This window comes from Rhinopithecus roxellana, chromosome 11 (genome assembly GCF_007565055.1).
Source record: "Rhinopithecus roxellana isolate Shanxi Qingling chromosome 11, ASM756505v1, whole genome shotgun sequence".
NCBI lineage: Eukaryota > Metazoa > Chordata > Mammalia > Primates > Cercopithecidae > Rhinopithecus > Rhinopithecus roxellana.
The window spans coordinates 2,356,453-2,371,314 of record NC_044559.1 but is presented as its reverse complement, the minus strand read 5'-3'; the positions used below and the strand labels follow the sequence as shown (position 1 = coordinate 2,371,314).

Here is a 14,862-nt window from a genome sequence, read left to right as displayed (position 1 = left end):
TCCCAGGGTAAATACCTAAATCTTGGGCTTTCAGCGATGGGTGCTTTCTCCATTCCTCAGAGGGTAAGAGTTCTAAGAGCCTCTGCCAATCCTGAAGAACCCCCAACTCTCCCTATCCAGGCAGGTTAGGGGTTGATAGGGCCCGCTGAGGTCCCAGATCACCCCTGCCACTTCATCCTACACATGATGTGTAAAGTGGGACCTCTGTTCCCCACCCAACTTTGAGCAGAACCCCCTCCTCTGCTCCAGCACAGCCACTGCCTGGACAGAGCTCCCCGTCAACACCAGCTAATGCCCTCCTGCCCAGACTGCCCAGCTTGTAAGCTGGGTGCAAGAACCACCCCACCAGGGGTCACCCACGCAGGAGTCCCCTATCCCTGGACAGCTCAGGCTCCAGAAAATGTGCATTCTGGGGTATAACTGGCTCCCAAGTACTGCCCAGGCCAGGCCCTGAGCCAATGCTCCTGGTCAGGTGTGCTCAGCCAACAGGCCACCTGTTGCACCCTTCTGCCTCACCCCTGCCATCAGCTCAACCACGTCACCAGGAACTCACTGGCTGGACTTTCCATAAAAGGTCAGGCCTCACCAGAGGGCAGGGCACAGCCCTCCCTCTAACTCACATAAGCCAGAGGAAAGGCGTAATGTCACCTTGATGGAGGGAGGACAGGCTCCTGGGGCAACCAGCAGCAAGCCTGAACAGAGAAAAATTTCAAAACAAAAAAGATTCCACTGCAGGGAGGAGGGAGGTGAGCTTGGGAGCCTCTGAGTGCCTTAAGTTTCCCTCCCACATCCTCAGCCCCTGAGGCTTCGGGCCATGTGGCCCAGCCCACCAGCCAGTGATGCCAAGCCCTAGAGTGCGGGGCACTCAGGGACGGCTCCTCTGGAAGCAGGACCTCTCCAAGCGCCAGGCATGAGCTCTGGGGTCAGGCAGCCAGGGTTCCAACTCCTGTTCCGCCTCTGACCATCCCAGAGGACTGGGCAAACAGAAGTCTGTGCCAGCCCAGCTGGCCACTGGGCCCAGGAGCTCCTGAAGCATCAGGGAGAGTCTTCTGGAGCATCAAAAGACTCCAACAACCCAGGACGCTCTATCATCCCCAGTCTATGGCAAGGAAACTAGATATTAAGACCATCGTCATGGGAAAAAACATAATAGGCACCATCAGGAGCACTGATTCTGGGACAGATACTGTGCTCATTTAATCCTTCTCAACATCCTATGGGGTGAGCACTCAGATCAGTTTCACTTTATAAACAGAGAAACTGAGGTGCAAGAGGCTAAGCTAGAGAGTGACAGGGCTGTGTGTGGTTCCAGGGACTGTGCCCTGATTACTGCAGTCAAGATGTAAGCCAGATTTCTCCTAGCGATGCAATTCCCATCAGCTGAGTCAGAGCTGCTCCCTCTGCCAGCCCCACTCCCACTCCCACCCCCACAGGAGAATGGGGCAGTTTGGGCCAGATAGGGACAAAGTCTGGCTGTGTCCAGAATGGCCCGGTGCAGGAACACTGTGTTTTATAAACACTAAACAGTCTGGGTTGGCCACTGGACACTGCTGTGGCCTTGACCCAGCCTGGCAGGAGGGCAGCCTGCCACTCACCCCCACCTGCATCCCAGCAGGGCATGAGGGCTCAGTATCTAGAGCCAGAGCCCAAGCCAGCCCTGCTAGTTCCTGCCCATACAGTCAAAGACAGCAGCAAGGAGTGAGAGTCAGGTACCCTGTGCAACCCCCTGCCGAGTCCAGACTCCAGCAGAGTCGCCCTGGGTATCTCTTGGGGATCTCTTCTCTTGAAGACACGGTCACACAGCATCTCCAACCCAATCTCAGAACCTCAACCCAACCCCAGAAAACTGCCGACACCATGCCCACTAAGACTCCCCTACACATGACCCTGTCTGGGGTGCCCTAGTGAGGACTCTTCCCTAATGCACCCATTGCAGAGATCAGTAAACAGAGGCCAGGAAGGGTTCTCCCCAGAGGGCCCTCCAAGCTGGGCAGCAGCAGACCCTGGATTCCCTCAGCAGCAGATCTACTCTGACCCCACTTTCTGAGAAGCGGATGAGCTTTGCTCAGCAACAAACCGCAACTCTAATTAGATGGGGCCTGTTCCAAGACACTGGGAAGGGGATGCTAGCGCCTGCTTGAGCCAGGCGGCCCAGGGGCGTCAAAGGGGTCTCTCCGGTTGGGCGAATGCGTACTGCAGCCTGCTGTGGCCTCGGGATTACCCCGTCACCCTCCCACAACTCCCTAGGGGCAGAAGAAGCACTTTCCATGCTAGCAGCGACCTTAGGCCATGCCGCCCTTTCTCGGGACTCAGTTTTCTCATCTGTGATCGGAGACCGCGGTTAAAACCGTCTATTAGGGTCCTTGGAAGTCTGAAGCTGCCTACGGGTCCCGCCAGGCGCACGGCGCTGCCCCTCCCCATCCCCTGCATAGCTCTCGCAGCCCCGGGCCCCCCCCGCCCCCCCCCCCCCCCCCCCCCCCCCCCCCCCCCCCCCCCCCCCGGCCACAGAAGGCGCGGAGCAGTCGGCAGTCCCTGGGCTGAAGAAACCCACCGCGAGCGCCCGCTCCTCTGCGCAGGACCCTGGACTAACCGGGTGGTACGCGCGCGATGGGCTGGGGGTCCCGGGGGAGGCCGCAGCCAGTCAAGGGCGGAGCCAAGGTCACGGTCTGTTCCTCCTCCCCCTCCCCCCGGCCGGGCCAGGCTCAGGACTGCGGGCAGCGGCGCCCCAGGACCCGGGAGAGAGGCGTTGCGGCGCCCGTCCCCAGAACGGCAGGAGAAGCAGCGGCCCTGGGAACGGGAAGGGGCGGGTCGCCGCGCTCACCGGGCGGGCGGGGTCCACGCTGCAGCCAGGTCCGGAGGCTACAGGTCAGGGGGCTGCGCGGAAGGGGTGCGCGCGCACTGTGCCAATTACCTGGAGCACGTGACGCAGCCGCCCACGGGCGCGCGCCCCTCAGACTCCGCACGTCGTGACGTCTCCATGGTCGCCCCGCCCTGCGCCTGGCGCTGTCCGCGGTGCTGGCGGCCCAGGCCCGAGGTCGCCCACGGCCGAAAGGGGGACGCCCCTCTGAGACAGCAGGATGGGGCTGAGGCCCTGAACCCTGTGTGTTCGTTCTAAAACTAGGACGAATGTACCAAAGGACAAGCAGCCTTTGTGTGTAGGAGAGGATAGGTTTTGTTTTGTCGTCTGTAAAATGGGAATACTATGAAAAGTTCCACTGTCTTAGGGATGTTTTGAAAGAAAGATGAGATAATGCGTGAAAAGTGCTTACCCCAAATCTGATACACGTTTTACCCATTCATCCTCCCAGTGATGGTGACCCAGGCTGTCCTCACCACCCCGTGGCCACAAACAAGGCTGCAATGAACTTCCTCATACACATTCCCTTAGGATCCTGCGTGGAACTTTCTCTGGGATAGAGATCAGCTTTCTAATTATTATCAAAATACCAGATGCAATGTGCTATTATTGTTTTAATCTGCATTTCTCTCGTTATTAGCGATTTGCATCTTACGTTGTTTGTTAGTTTGGGGTTTTCTGTTGTATTTTTTTCAGCTTTCTGTTGGGTTTTGTTCTCATTTAAATGCAGGGATTTCTTGTATAGGAAGCTAACACACCTGTGGTTCAAGTTGCCATCAACTCTCTCCTGGATTATTGCACTCTTGAATTTTAATCTCAAAATTACAGTATGCATTTCACAATAATACATTCAAATACATATCAAACCAATTAATATGGTTGCTTGTCGGGGGAGGAGGATGGGGAATGTGGATATGAGGTAATTAATCAATTACCCAGATCAATGCTGACAGAGTGCCACGAAGAAAGGAATACAACTAACTTCTGCACCTGAAATCTCCCAGAAGTTCTTTATTTGGAGATAGTTAGGGGTTCATGTGGTCAAGAATCTTCAGCACTTAGCACAGCACTAGCTCATGGTATTTTTCAGTAAATATTTGTTGAGTGAATGAATGAGTGAGTAAACGGACACTTGACTTGGTTCCTGAAGGATGAGTAAAATTTTATCTGGTGCAGAAGGGCAGGGTTCATTGGGTATTCTTTGGACACAAGCACCAAAAATGACTTGGCTAGCTTCAGCCAAAAACGAGTTGATAAGAAGATTGTATACAAGGCAACTCACAGAATCAGAGGAAAGCTGAAAAATTTACTTCAGGAAGCAGTGCTGAGCCATAGAGGAACTGTCTCTTCAAGGCTCTTCTGATGTTCAAAATTCAAATTCCAGGTAAGAGGCAGTTATATGCTTACAGTAGAGATGGAGTAAGGTAGCCAGATTTGGGAGACTTCTGGGGATCAGTTCCAGAGGGTTTAGTGGTTGACCAGATATGAGGGTGGAGACATAGATAACTCACAGGTGGTCTGGCTTTAGTGATGGGCACAGTGAAACTTTTCAGCGAGCTAGGGAAAAGGAGACGATGCAGTTTGGGAGAATAGTGGAAAAGTTTACAAGTCAGAGTCACCAATTAAGAAAGATGGAAAACCCGACACAGAGCAGCAGGCAGGAACAAGGCTCTTGCAAATCAAAAGGCTTCGAGCCTTTCAGCCTTCTAGCCTAATTGATGATCTGCTAATTGCATTGATTAAAGCAAACATTTGGGGCAATCAACACTCCCATGAGGGTGGCTGTCATTCTCAGAAGCCTGAGAGGATTAGCGGCAGTGGCTGTAGGCTTTGCAGAGATCTTCAGAAACAGACACTTTTCTTTTTTTCCTATCCCTGTGGCGTGTGTGTGTGTGTTTGTGTGTGTGTATGAACATGCAAGTTTTTATTTATTCTAGCTGTACATAAATGATACAGAAGGATACAGAACAAAATGTGAAAGGCCCCCTTCCACCTGCCCCAACCTCACCTCTTTTTTTTCCCTCCAGAGATAACTACTGGCCAGTTTGGCAAACATGTTTACAAAACTGTTTATGTATTTATATCCATATTGCTTGCACAAACATACACATAAAAACACGAAATAGATCACACTAGAATACAGTTCCACAACTTGTTTCTTTTTTTCCCTTGTCTTGAAGATTTTTATTTTGAACTCAATATGTGTAGGATCACCTCATTCTTTTTCATGGGTATGTTGTATTCATTGTAGGGATGTATGGTGACTGTATGTCACTTCTCTCCCACTGACTGAACATTTCCACTTCTTTTGACATTTACAGAAAGAAAGGAGAAAAGGGTCCTCCTCTATATTCCCTTTAGTGCATGCGAAACTACTATGGTAACATTGATTTCTTTTTTTTTTTTTTTTTTTTCCCAAGACGGCGTCTTGCTCTGTCACCAAGACTAGAGTGCAGTGGCTGGATCTCGGCTCACTGCAACCTCCACCTCCCAGGTTCAAGCAATTGCTCTGCCTCAGCCTCTTGAGTAGCTGGGATTACAGGCTCCCACCACCATGCCTGGCTAATTTTTATACTTTTAGTGGAGATGGAGTTTCACCATGTTCCCAGGCTGGTCTTGAACTCCTGAGCTCGTGATCCCCCCGCCTTGGCCTCCCAAAGTGCTGGGACTATAGGCGTGAGCCACCACACCCAGCCTGATTTCTAAATTAAGTTTAACAATGAGTCAAAAGATATATATGCTTTAGAATTTAATATGTATAATAAATATCTACTAAGACCATTCCACTGAATATTTCCTCATTAGCGTTTTATGAGTCCCCACTCCCTTACATTCTTGCCAAGATTTATTATCAGTTTTCTTTAATTTATGCCAATCTGATAGGTGAAAAATCACATTTTGTTTTAGTTTGCATAAAACTGATAAGTGAATTTTAAAATCTCTCTCTTTTTTTTTTTTTTTTTTTGAGATGGAGTCTCGCTCTGTCACCCAGGCTGGAATGCAATGGTGTGATCTTGGCTCACTGCAAACTCTGCCTCCTGGATTCAAGCGATTCTCCTGCCTCAGCTTCCTGAGTAGCTGGGATTACAGGCACACACTACCACACCTGGCTAATTTTTGTATTTTTAGTAGAGACAGGGTTTCACCATGTTGGCTAGGCTGGTCTTGAACTCCTGACCTCAAGTGATCTGCCCACCTTGTCCTCTCAAAGTGCTGGGACTACAGGCATGAACTGAAAATCTTTTTATATGTTTCTTATTTTGTATTCTTTTTCTATAAATGCCTATTGATAGACTTTGTCCATTTTTCTATCAGGTTGTTTATGTTTTGCTTGAATTCACATAAACTCTGTACCTATTCTGAATAAGAATATTTTGTAGGTTGTAAATGTTGCAAACATTTCTCCCAGTCTGTCACTTGTCTTAACTTTGTTTATAAATGCTTTGGCCACATTCTCATAGCTTTGATTATAGTATGTTATTATAATTGTTCTTTTATATTCTTACTTATTGTTGTTAATCTCTTACTGTGCCTAATTTATAAATTAAACTTTATCATCGGTATGGGCTGGGCACAGTGGCTCACACCTGTAATCCCAGCACTTTGGGAGGCCAAAGCAAGTGGATCACCTGAAGTCAGGAGTTTGAGACCAGCCTGGCCAACACAGTGAAATCCCATCTCTATTAAATATACAAAAAATTAGCTGGGCGTGGTAGCAGGTGCCTGTAATCCCAGTTACTTGGGAGGCTGAGGCAGGAGAATCACTTGAACCTGGGAGGTGGAGGTTGCAGTGAGCAGTGCCACTGCACTTCAGCCTGGGCAACAGAGTGAGACTCCATCTCAAAAAAAAAAAAAAAATTATCATAGGTATGTATAGGAAAAAATAGGGTATACATAGGGTTTGATACTATATGAGGACTTGGGCATCCATGGGGGCCTTGGAACGTATCCCCTCAGGATAAGGACAAACTACTGTATAAAACATTTCTATCACCACAAGGATCCCTCAAAATGCCCTTCTATAGCCACACCTATTTCCCTCCCACCTCACCTCCTCCTTAACCCCTCCAAACCATTAATCAGTTCTCCATCTCTATAATTTTGGATTCAGTAATGTTATATGTAAGTGGCATTATAGAGTAGGTAGCCTTTTTGGATTAGCTTTTTTTCACTCACTGTACTTCTTTGGAGATTCATGCAGGTTGTTGTGTGAATCAGTCATTTGTCTCTTTTTATTACTGAGTGGTATTCCATGGTATGGATGTACCACAGTTTGTTTAACTATTCACTCATAAAGGGCATCTGGATTGTGTTCAGATTTTGGCTATTACAAATAAACCTACTATGGACATTTATGTTCAGATTTTTGTGTGAACATAAGTCTTCATTTCTCTGGGGTAAATGCCTTGGAGTGCAATTGCTGGGCATATGGTAGTTGCATGTTTCATTTTTTAAAAAAACTTCTGCTCTTTTCCAGAGTAGATGTGCCATTTCACAGTCCCATCAACAATGTGTAGGTGACACAGTTTCTCTGCATCCTCACCAGCATTTGGTGTTGTGTGTTACCCATCCTGACAGGTATGTCATGATATCGCATTGTGGTTTTAATTTGCATTTCCCTGATGGCTAATGAACATCTTTTCATGTGTGTGTTTGTAATCTGTATATCCTCTTTGGAAAAATGTCTCTTTATGTCTTTTAGCCCTTTTCTAATTGGATCGCACTTTTTTTTTCTTACTGTTGAGTCTGCGAGCTCTTTGCATATTCTAGATGCTAGACTGTCAGATACATGATTTGCAAATATTTTCTCTCAGCCTGTAGCTTCTCTGTTCATCCTCTTAGTAGGGTTGTGCATTGAGCAAAAATTTTCAGTTCTGATGAAATCCAGTGTATCAATCTTCATTTTATGGCTCATGTTTTTGGTATTTAGTCTGAGATTTTTTCACCTCACCCGAGATCCTGAAGATTTTCTCCCATTTTTCTAAAAGTTTTATTGTTTTACATTTTGCATTTTAGTATATTATCCTTTAATTTTTGTATAAAGTGTGAAACTTAGGCTGAAATTCTTTTTTTCACCTATGGACAGCCCATTGCCCCAATACCATTTGTTGAAAGGCTGTTCTTCCCCTACTGAATTGCTTTTGCACTTTTGTCAAAAAATCAGTTAAGCACATTTGTATGGGTCTGTTACTGGGTTCAGCTTTATGGAGATATAATTCACATACCATACAATTCACCCATATAAAATGTATCATTCAATTCTTTTTTAAGCATATCCAGAGTTGTGCAACCGACCATGCAATTTTAGAACATTTCATTATTTGACAAAGAAACCTTTGAAAGGGGAATTTTACCACCTTAAGAATATCAAGTTGATCAAGACCTGCAACATACTAAAAATCATCTGTGGGTGCCCTAACGTGCAGAAGGCGCCTCCTCTGACACAGCATGTTTTGATCCTAGGCCCGGATGGTCAGCTTCTCCATGAGACTGCCGAGGCCCACTGACAAGCTCTGAGCCTCCACCACTGCCTCCCACAGGCCTCTTCTGCTCCCAGCCTTGGCCTTTGGGCCCCAACCTCCAGAATACCCGTGGTTTTCCTCCCTGGAAGATGGAGCCCCTAAGGCAACCATCTGATCCTGTCCTCCAGCTCCATTACAGCGGGCCTTTCCACCAGCCCCAGTCCACCAGTCCAGGTGGGGCAGGACATGGAGACAGCAGGGACTCGAGTTTCCGTTTGGAGGCGGCAGGATTCAAAAGCAAATTTAGCCCCTTAAACCTCTGCTGTCACCTCCCCTGCAGCAACTGAGGCCTCCCACCTCCTGGAGCGAAGCCCCCCTCCGGGGAGCACAGCCAAGATTTTGGACCTCAGAAAACAGCATCCAGGCCATCGCTTGCCCTCGGGCTGAGGGCCACGCATCCCTGCCCGTCCCCTCACAGGTGGCTGCATGCTCCGGCCCTCGCCCCAGCCCTCCTGGCCCCGGCGGAAAGCCCCTCTCTAAGCAGGCCTGGCCGGGGCGGTGCCCTCCTGCGGAGTCCCCAAGGGGCGGGGAGCCCACGCCTGTCTAGCCCGGCTCTCAGGACACCTCCTCTTTCTGCGTCTCCTTAGTCGCCACTCCGGGTTTGGACCCCGCGTGGCCAGGCACCCCGGGTCACCCCCTCTCGACCCAGGGCGAGCGCACGCCGCCGCCTGCGCACCGGACTGGGAGCTGGGAGGAGCCGACATCTGTCTCTGAAACCCGGCGCTGGGAGGCCCTCGGAGGGGCGGAGATTCCCCGGGGCTGAACAAGTTTTTCCGGCTGTGTCTGTCCGAGTGCAGACAAAAGTCGCGCGAGGAGACGCGGGGTCATGTCCCAGGGCGGCGGGGAGGGGCTGCGAGAGCCGGTGTGGTGGGGCCTGGGCTGCGTGCGGGCTAGGTGCAGGCACCTTGGCAGGGGGCCAGACGCGCGGGACCTCCCCATTCGCTCCCTGCCCGGTCCGCGTCGCTCCAGGAGGCCAGAGCCGCGCGGCCGCCCTGGGCTCCGCTCCTCAACCTCCTGCCGCGGCCGCGCCCGCTGGGGAAGGTGCGAGGCGAGGCGGACGCGAACGGTTCTTGACGCTGAGCCTGTAGGCCAGGCCCGCGCCCACCGCAGGAAATCTTCCCCGGCAAGCCCGGGAAAGATGCCAGCGGCCCCTGAAGCGTCGAGACCCCTGCGCCTGCCCTTCTGAGGCAAATACATCAGGGAGGCTTTCCTGGACCTTCTCGCCCTCTCTGGGCGAGAGGGAAAGGATAATGGAGTGAGGGGAGTGTTGTGGACCAAGGCCTGGAGGGCAAGCAAGGGTCTGCGGTGTCTGGCGAGACCGGGTGGAGGGAAGGGGGTTCTCTGCGGCCGGCATCAAGTGCTCCAAGGCAGGGCTTGGAGATAGCCAGGTCCAGCCAAGTGTCTCAGATGTTCTACCTGACATTTCAGTCCTCAAACCGCTGTAGGGCCTCTTCAGGGTTTCAGCAGGGGACGCAGTCAGATTTTGTAGAAAAGTCATTCTGGCTAGGCACAGTGGTCACACCTGTAATCCTAGCACTTTGAGAGGCTGAGGCGGGCGCATCACTTGAGGTCAGGAATTTGAAACTAGCCTGGCCAATAGAGTAAAATCTCGTCTCTACTAAAATAAAATATTAGCCGGGTGTGGTGGCTTGCCCCTGTAATCCCAGCTACTCAGGAGGCTGAGGCAGGAGAACTGCTTGAACCTGGAAGGCAGAGGTTGCAGTGAGCTGAGATCATGCCACTGCACTCCAGCCTGGACAATAGAGCGAGACTCTGTCTCAAAAAAAAAAAAAAAAAAAAAAAAAAAAAAAAAGCCAGGCGTGGTGGTGAGTGCCTGTAATCCCAGCTATTCTGGAGGCTGGGGCAGGAGAATTGCTTGAATCTGGGAGGTGGAGGTTGTAGTGAGCCTAAATCTCGGCACTGCACTGCAGCCTGGGAAAGAAAGAAGGGGAGAAAGGGGGGAAAAAAGGAGGGGAGAGAGAAAGGGAGACAGAGGGAGGAAGGGAGGGAAAAGAGAGAAAGGAGAAAAGAAAAAAAAGGAAAGGAAAGGAGAAAGGAAGGAAAAGAAAGGTCATTGTGGAGGCTGGTTGGGGAACTGGTGAGCTCCCATAAACACCCCAGTGAATGGAGGTTTTACCAGTGAGGCCTAGGAAGGAGGGACCCACGCAGAGCATTACACAGGCAGGGTCAGTTGGGCTGGGACAGATTAGCTTTGGGTAGTAAGGGAAGAAGAGTCAAGGGTGTCTTATGGGCCCCTGAAGGTGTGCCCCAGTCCCCCGGCCTCTGTGGGGCACAGTTACCACCTCCTAGGAGGCCTCACCTTATGCAGGGCTGGGCCTTAATATTTATTTGAGGTCAAGAGAATTGTTTCCTCACTACCCTTGGAGAACTAACCTGATCTTGCTGGAGAGAGACGTAAGCAGTCCCTGCCTTCACAGTGGTTTCAGAGTACAGATGACTTCCGACAGGTGCAGGGAGAACCCTCAGCTCTGAAGAGGCAGAGAAGACAGACCAAAGAATAAAACAAAAGAAAGAACACTGACATGGTTAACAAATCAGACAGAAGTTAAGGTCTCTTAACTGAGTGTCTTTTTGTTGTCTTTTTGTTGTTGTTGAGACAGTCTCACTCTGTCACGCAGGCCGGAGTGCAGTGGCACGATCACGGCTCACTGCAGCTTCCACCTCCTGGGCTCAAGTGATGCTTCCACCTCAGCATCCCAAGTAGCTGGAACTACAGGCACGGGCCCGGCTAATTTCTGTATGTTTTGTAGAGACATGTTTCACCATGTTGCACAGGCTGGTCTCAAACTCCTGAGCTCAAGCGATCCATCTCCCAAAGCGCTGAGATTACAAGTGTGAACCATTGCACCTGGCCCATTAACTGAGTGTTTAATTTTAGAGTCCAGATTTTCTTTTCAATTGCAATGTCAATACTTGCTCGTTATAAAAACAGTAAAAAGCACAAAAAATTGTAAAAGGAAAGCATATTCATATTTTCCTGTTTAAACTCAACCACTTTAGTTGAGTTTATCATTTAGTGTTTTCCTTCCAGTTTTTCTTCCCTTACATGGCATTCAAACTTTTACCAAAGTTGTGGTTATAGTGTCTTCACAATTTGCAGAGTCCCTTTTCACTTAAGATTACCTCAGAAGCGCTCTCTCGCAGGACACATGGCGGCGACTGCGGCAAAGCGAGAGCGAGAGCCTGGGAGAGGCCACTGCCGCCAGCACAGCTGGAGACCTGAGCGGACACTGGGGGCTGTCCGCGGTCCCTGCACTCTCTGGATGAGTCGGAGAAGTCCCATTGAATCAGAGTAAGATGAATGGTAGCTTTGATTGTGATTGCGGTGAGCTGGAATCACCTGAACACTAACAAAAGACACCTTCTGTTAACCAACAGCCGCCAGGGCTTCCTGTTGAAATACACAGCAACAGGCCGGGCGCGGTGGCTCACGCCTGTAATCCCAGCACTTTGGGAGGCCGAGACGGGCGGATCACGAGGTCAGGAGATCGAGACCATCCTGGCTAACACGGTGAAACACCGTCTCTACTAAAAAATACAAAAAAAAACTAGCCAGGCAAGGTGGCGGGCGCCTGTAGTCCCAGCTACGCGGGAGGCTGAGGCAGGAGAATGGCATAAACCCGGGAGGAGGAGCTTGCAGTGAGCTGAGATCCGGCCACTGCACTCCAGCCTGGGTGACAGAGCAAGACTCTGTCTCAAAAAAAAAAAAAAAAAAGAAAGAAATATACAGCAACAAAGGAAGAAAAGAAGCAAAACAGAAATAGTGCTTACCAGCACCTTAGAACGATGCTGCTCAGGATCAGTCCAACACTGAATGTATATGCACTGTGAGGAGAATGTTCACAGAAGCCTGTTGTGTGCACATTTATTCACATATTTGTTAAATCGTTTAGCACAGTAATCTGAGTGCATAGTGTATCATTTCATTCCGTTTGAGTTTCTTGAGTGTTTTATTTAAATATGTGCAGAGTTGCTGCCCCTTTCTTGAACTATGAGTACTGCAATCTTTTTAATTCTCAATATGAGTAGAACGTTCTGAGCTTCAAATCTAAGGGGAACTCAACAGGTCTGTTTGGCGTATGCAATGAGCATCAAGAAACCATTGTGCTGTGAAAGCATAATTATTTTTCTTCTCTCTTTTTGAAAGATCTTTCCTTTTGATGCCGGTTTTCTTCCTTGTTTACACAAGTTCAATAATTCTAAAGGAAAAGGCAATATGATTGGCAATGATTGGCCTATACATAACAACTTTGACATTGATGAAGTTCAGCTTGATCCAAGAGCTCTGTCTGTTGCCACTGATGAAGAAGTACAGGTCGACCCCTGAAAATATTTGGATGGCGATCAGGAAAAGTATCTGGAGGATCCTGCTTTTGTACCAATTACTCTACTGAGCCTTGTTGGCAGTACCCAGATGATCATGAAAACAAATATTGTGATCTGGAGTGTAGCCATACTTGTAACTACAAAACGAGGTCATCATCATATTTAGATAACTTAGTTTGGAGACACAGAGTGAACCATTACTGTGAACCCAAGCTCATTATAGATCTTTCCAATTGGAAAGAACAAGCAAAGAAAAATCTGATAAGGCAAATCAAAACGTGAAAGGAATGGATTGGTTAAAGCCCAGATAGCACTAGAGGAAACATCACAGCAACTGGCTGGAAAAGGCAAGAGAAAAGAATCAGGGATTTGATTTTGATTCCTTTATTGCAGGAACTATTCAACTTAGTTCCCAACATGAGTCTACTGATGTTGTTGATAAATTAAATGACTTGAATAGCTCAGTGTCCTAACTAGAATTGAAAAGTTTGATATCAAAGTCAGTAAGCCAAGCAAAACAGGAAAAAGGAATGGCAAATCTGGCTCAATTAGAAACCTTGTACCAGTCTTCTTGGGACAGCCAGTTTGTGAGTGGTGGGGAGGACTGTTATCTCATCAATCAGTTGTGTGAGGTAAAGAAGGATGAACAAGTTGAGAAGGAAAACACTTACACTCGTTACTTGGACAAGTTCTTCAGCAGGAACGAAGATACTGAAATGCTAGAAACTGAGCCAGTAGAGATTGGAGAGCTTGGGGAGAGAGGAAATGAGGAAGGATTTCTGAACAACAGTGGGAAGTTCCTCTTTAACAAGCAGCTCGAGTCCATAGACGTCCCACAGTTTTGCAGTCCAGTTGGGTCACCACATAAGTCAATACAGGCCACATTAACACCTTCTGCTATGAAATCTTCCCCTCAAATTCCTCATAAAACATACAGTAGCATTCTGAAACATCTGAACTAAAACACTCAGCAGACATTTATCTTTGTATTCTTCATGAAGTGTGTTTTGCCTTTTTTTATTACTATGTTTAAGTCATTTTTTACTTGAATCAGATGGTGTCATTTAGTAAGGATTTTATTAGTTCTTGGTTTTTAAAATCCAGACTTTCTTTTTCTACACGTGAGATAGTTTTTATTTTAACTGGCATGTCATTTGCACACAAAAATAAAGACTAGAGCAAAATAATGCAATGCAGGAGGAAAAAAGAAATGCGCTAAGACAAGTAAAGAACATTCTCTCATAGAACAGTGATCTGTTTTACAGGAAACAAACCTTGCCTTGAAATTTACACAGTGAGACTGTACATAATTGCATGAAAATAGCTATTTTTTCTAAGACATTTTTCATTCATGAGTATTTTCAAGTTTTTCATAGTGTACACATTTCTTAAAACACATAATACCTAATACCAGCAGCAACTGAAAATGAATGCCAAATTTGGTACGCATGTGTTATCTACCTCAAGGTAACAAGAGTATGTGGCTAAACATATACCACTATAGTGCTTCACAATATGCACTTCTATTTAGCCAGGGTTTATTGTAGTAAACTATTCTTAATGAGACTCATTCACTCTTTATAAATGTTCTGGTGTGCATTCTTTATAGTGAAGTGTTAATACATCACATCTTATTTTAGTAAATCAGTATATTTTCTGTATTTAATTATAAAAATTCACTTAGTTTTGGCCGGGCGCGGTGGCTCAAGCCTGTAATCCCAGCACTTTGGGAGGCCGAGACGGGCGGATCACAAGGTCAGGAGTTCGAGACCATCCTGGCTAACACGGTGAAACCCCGTCTCTACTAAAAAATACAAAAAGCTAGCCGGGCGAGGTGGCTGGCGCCTGTAGTCCCAGCTACTCGGGAGGCTGAGGCAGGAGAATGGCGTGAACCCGGGAGGCGGAGCTTGCAGTGAGCTGAGATCCGGCCACTGCACTCCAGTCCGGGTGACAGAGCGAGACTCTGTCTCAAAAAAAAAAAAAAAAAAAAAATTCACTTAGTTTTTAAAATTTATTTGCAAATACACTTTTTCCATTTGGCACTATGGTCTGTTGCCTTCCTAGCTGAATCTATAAAGTAAGCTTATCCTAAGACTGTCCAGGTACTTAATTTATTTAAGTGTTCATTTTAAGTAA

The 14,862-nt window shown here is 48.0% G+C and overlaps 1 protein-coding gene and 1 pseudogene across 3 annotated transcripts in view; one reads left to right on the top strand and one right to left on the bottom strand.

The window, feature by feature from the left end:
* OGDHL (oxoglutarate dehydrogenase like) overlaps nt 1-2,891 on the bottom strand; it is a 28,593-nt gene extending 25,702 nt beyond the window's left edge. Inside the window, exon 1 of one of the 3 annotated variants that reach the window (XM_010382838.2) lies at nt 2,822-2,891. The gene's annotated coding sequence lies outside the window, so the exon portion shown is untranslated. Of the gene's footprint in view, nt 1-2,551; nt 2,778-2,821 lie in introns of those variants that run through there. The other 2 variants (XM_010382839.2, XM_010382837.2) reach the window with 2 other exon arrangements.
* Nucleotides 2,892-12,616: 9,725 nt separating this feature from the next.
* Nucleotides 12,617-14,383, top strand: LOC104677723 (annotated as a pseudogene).
* Nucleotides 14,384-14,862: the final 479 nt, after the last annotated feature.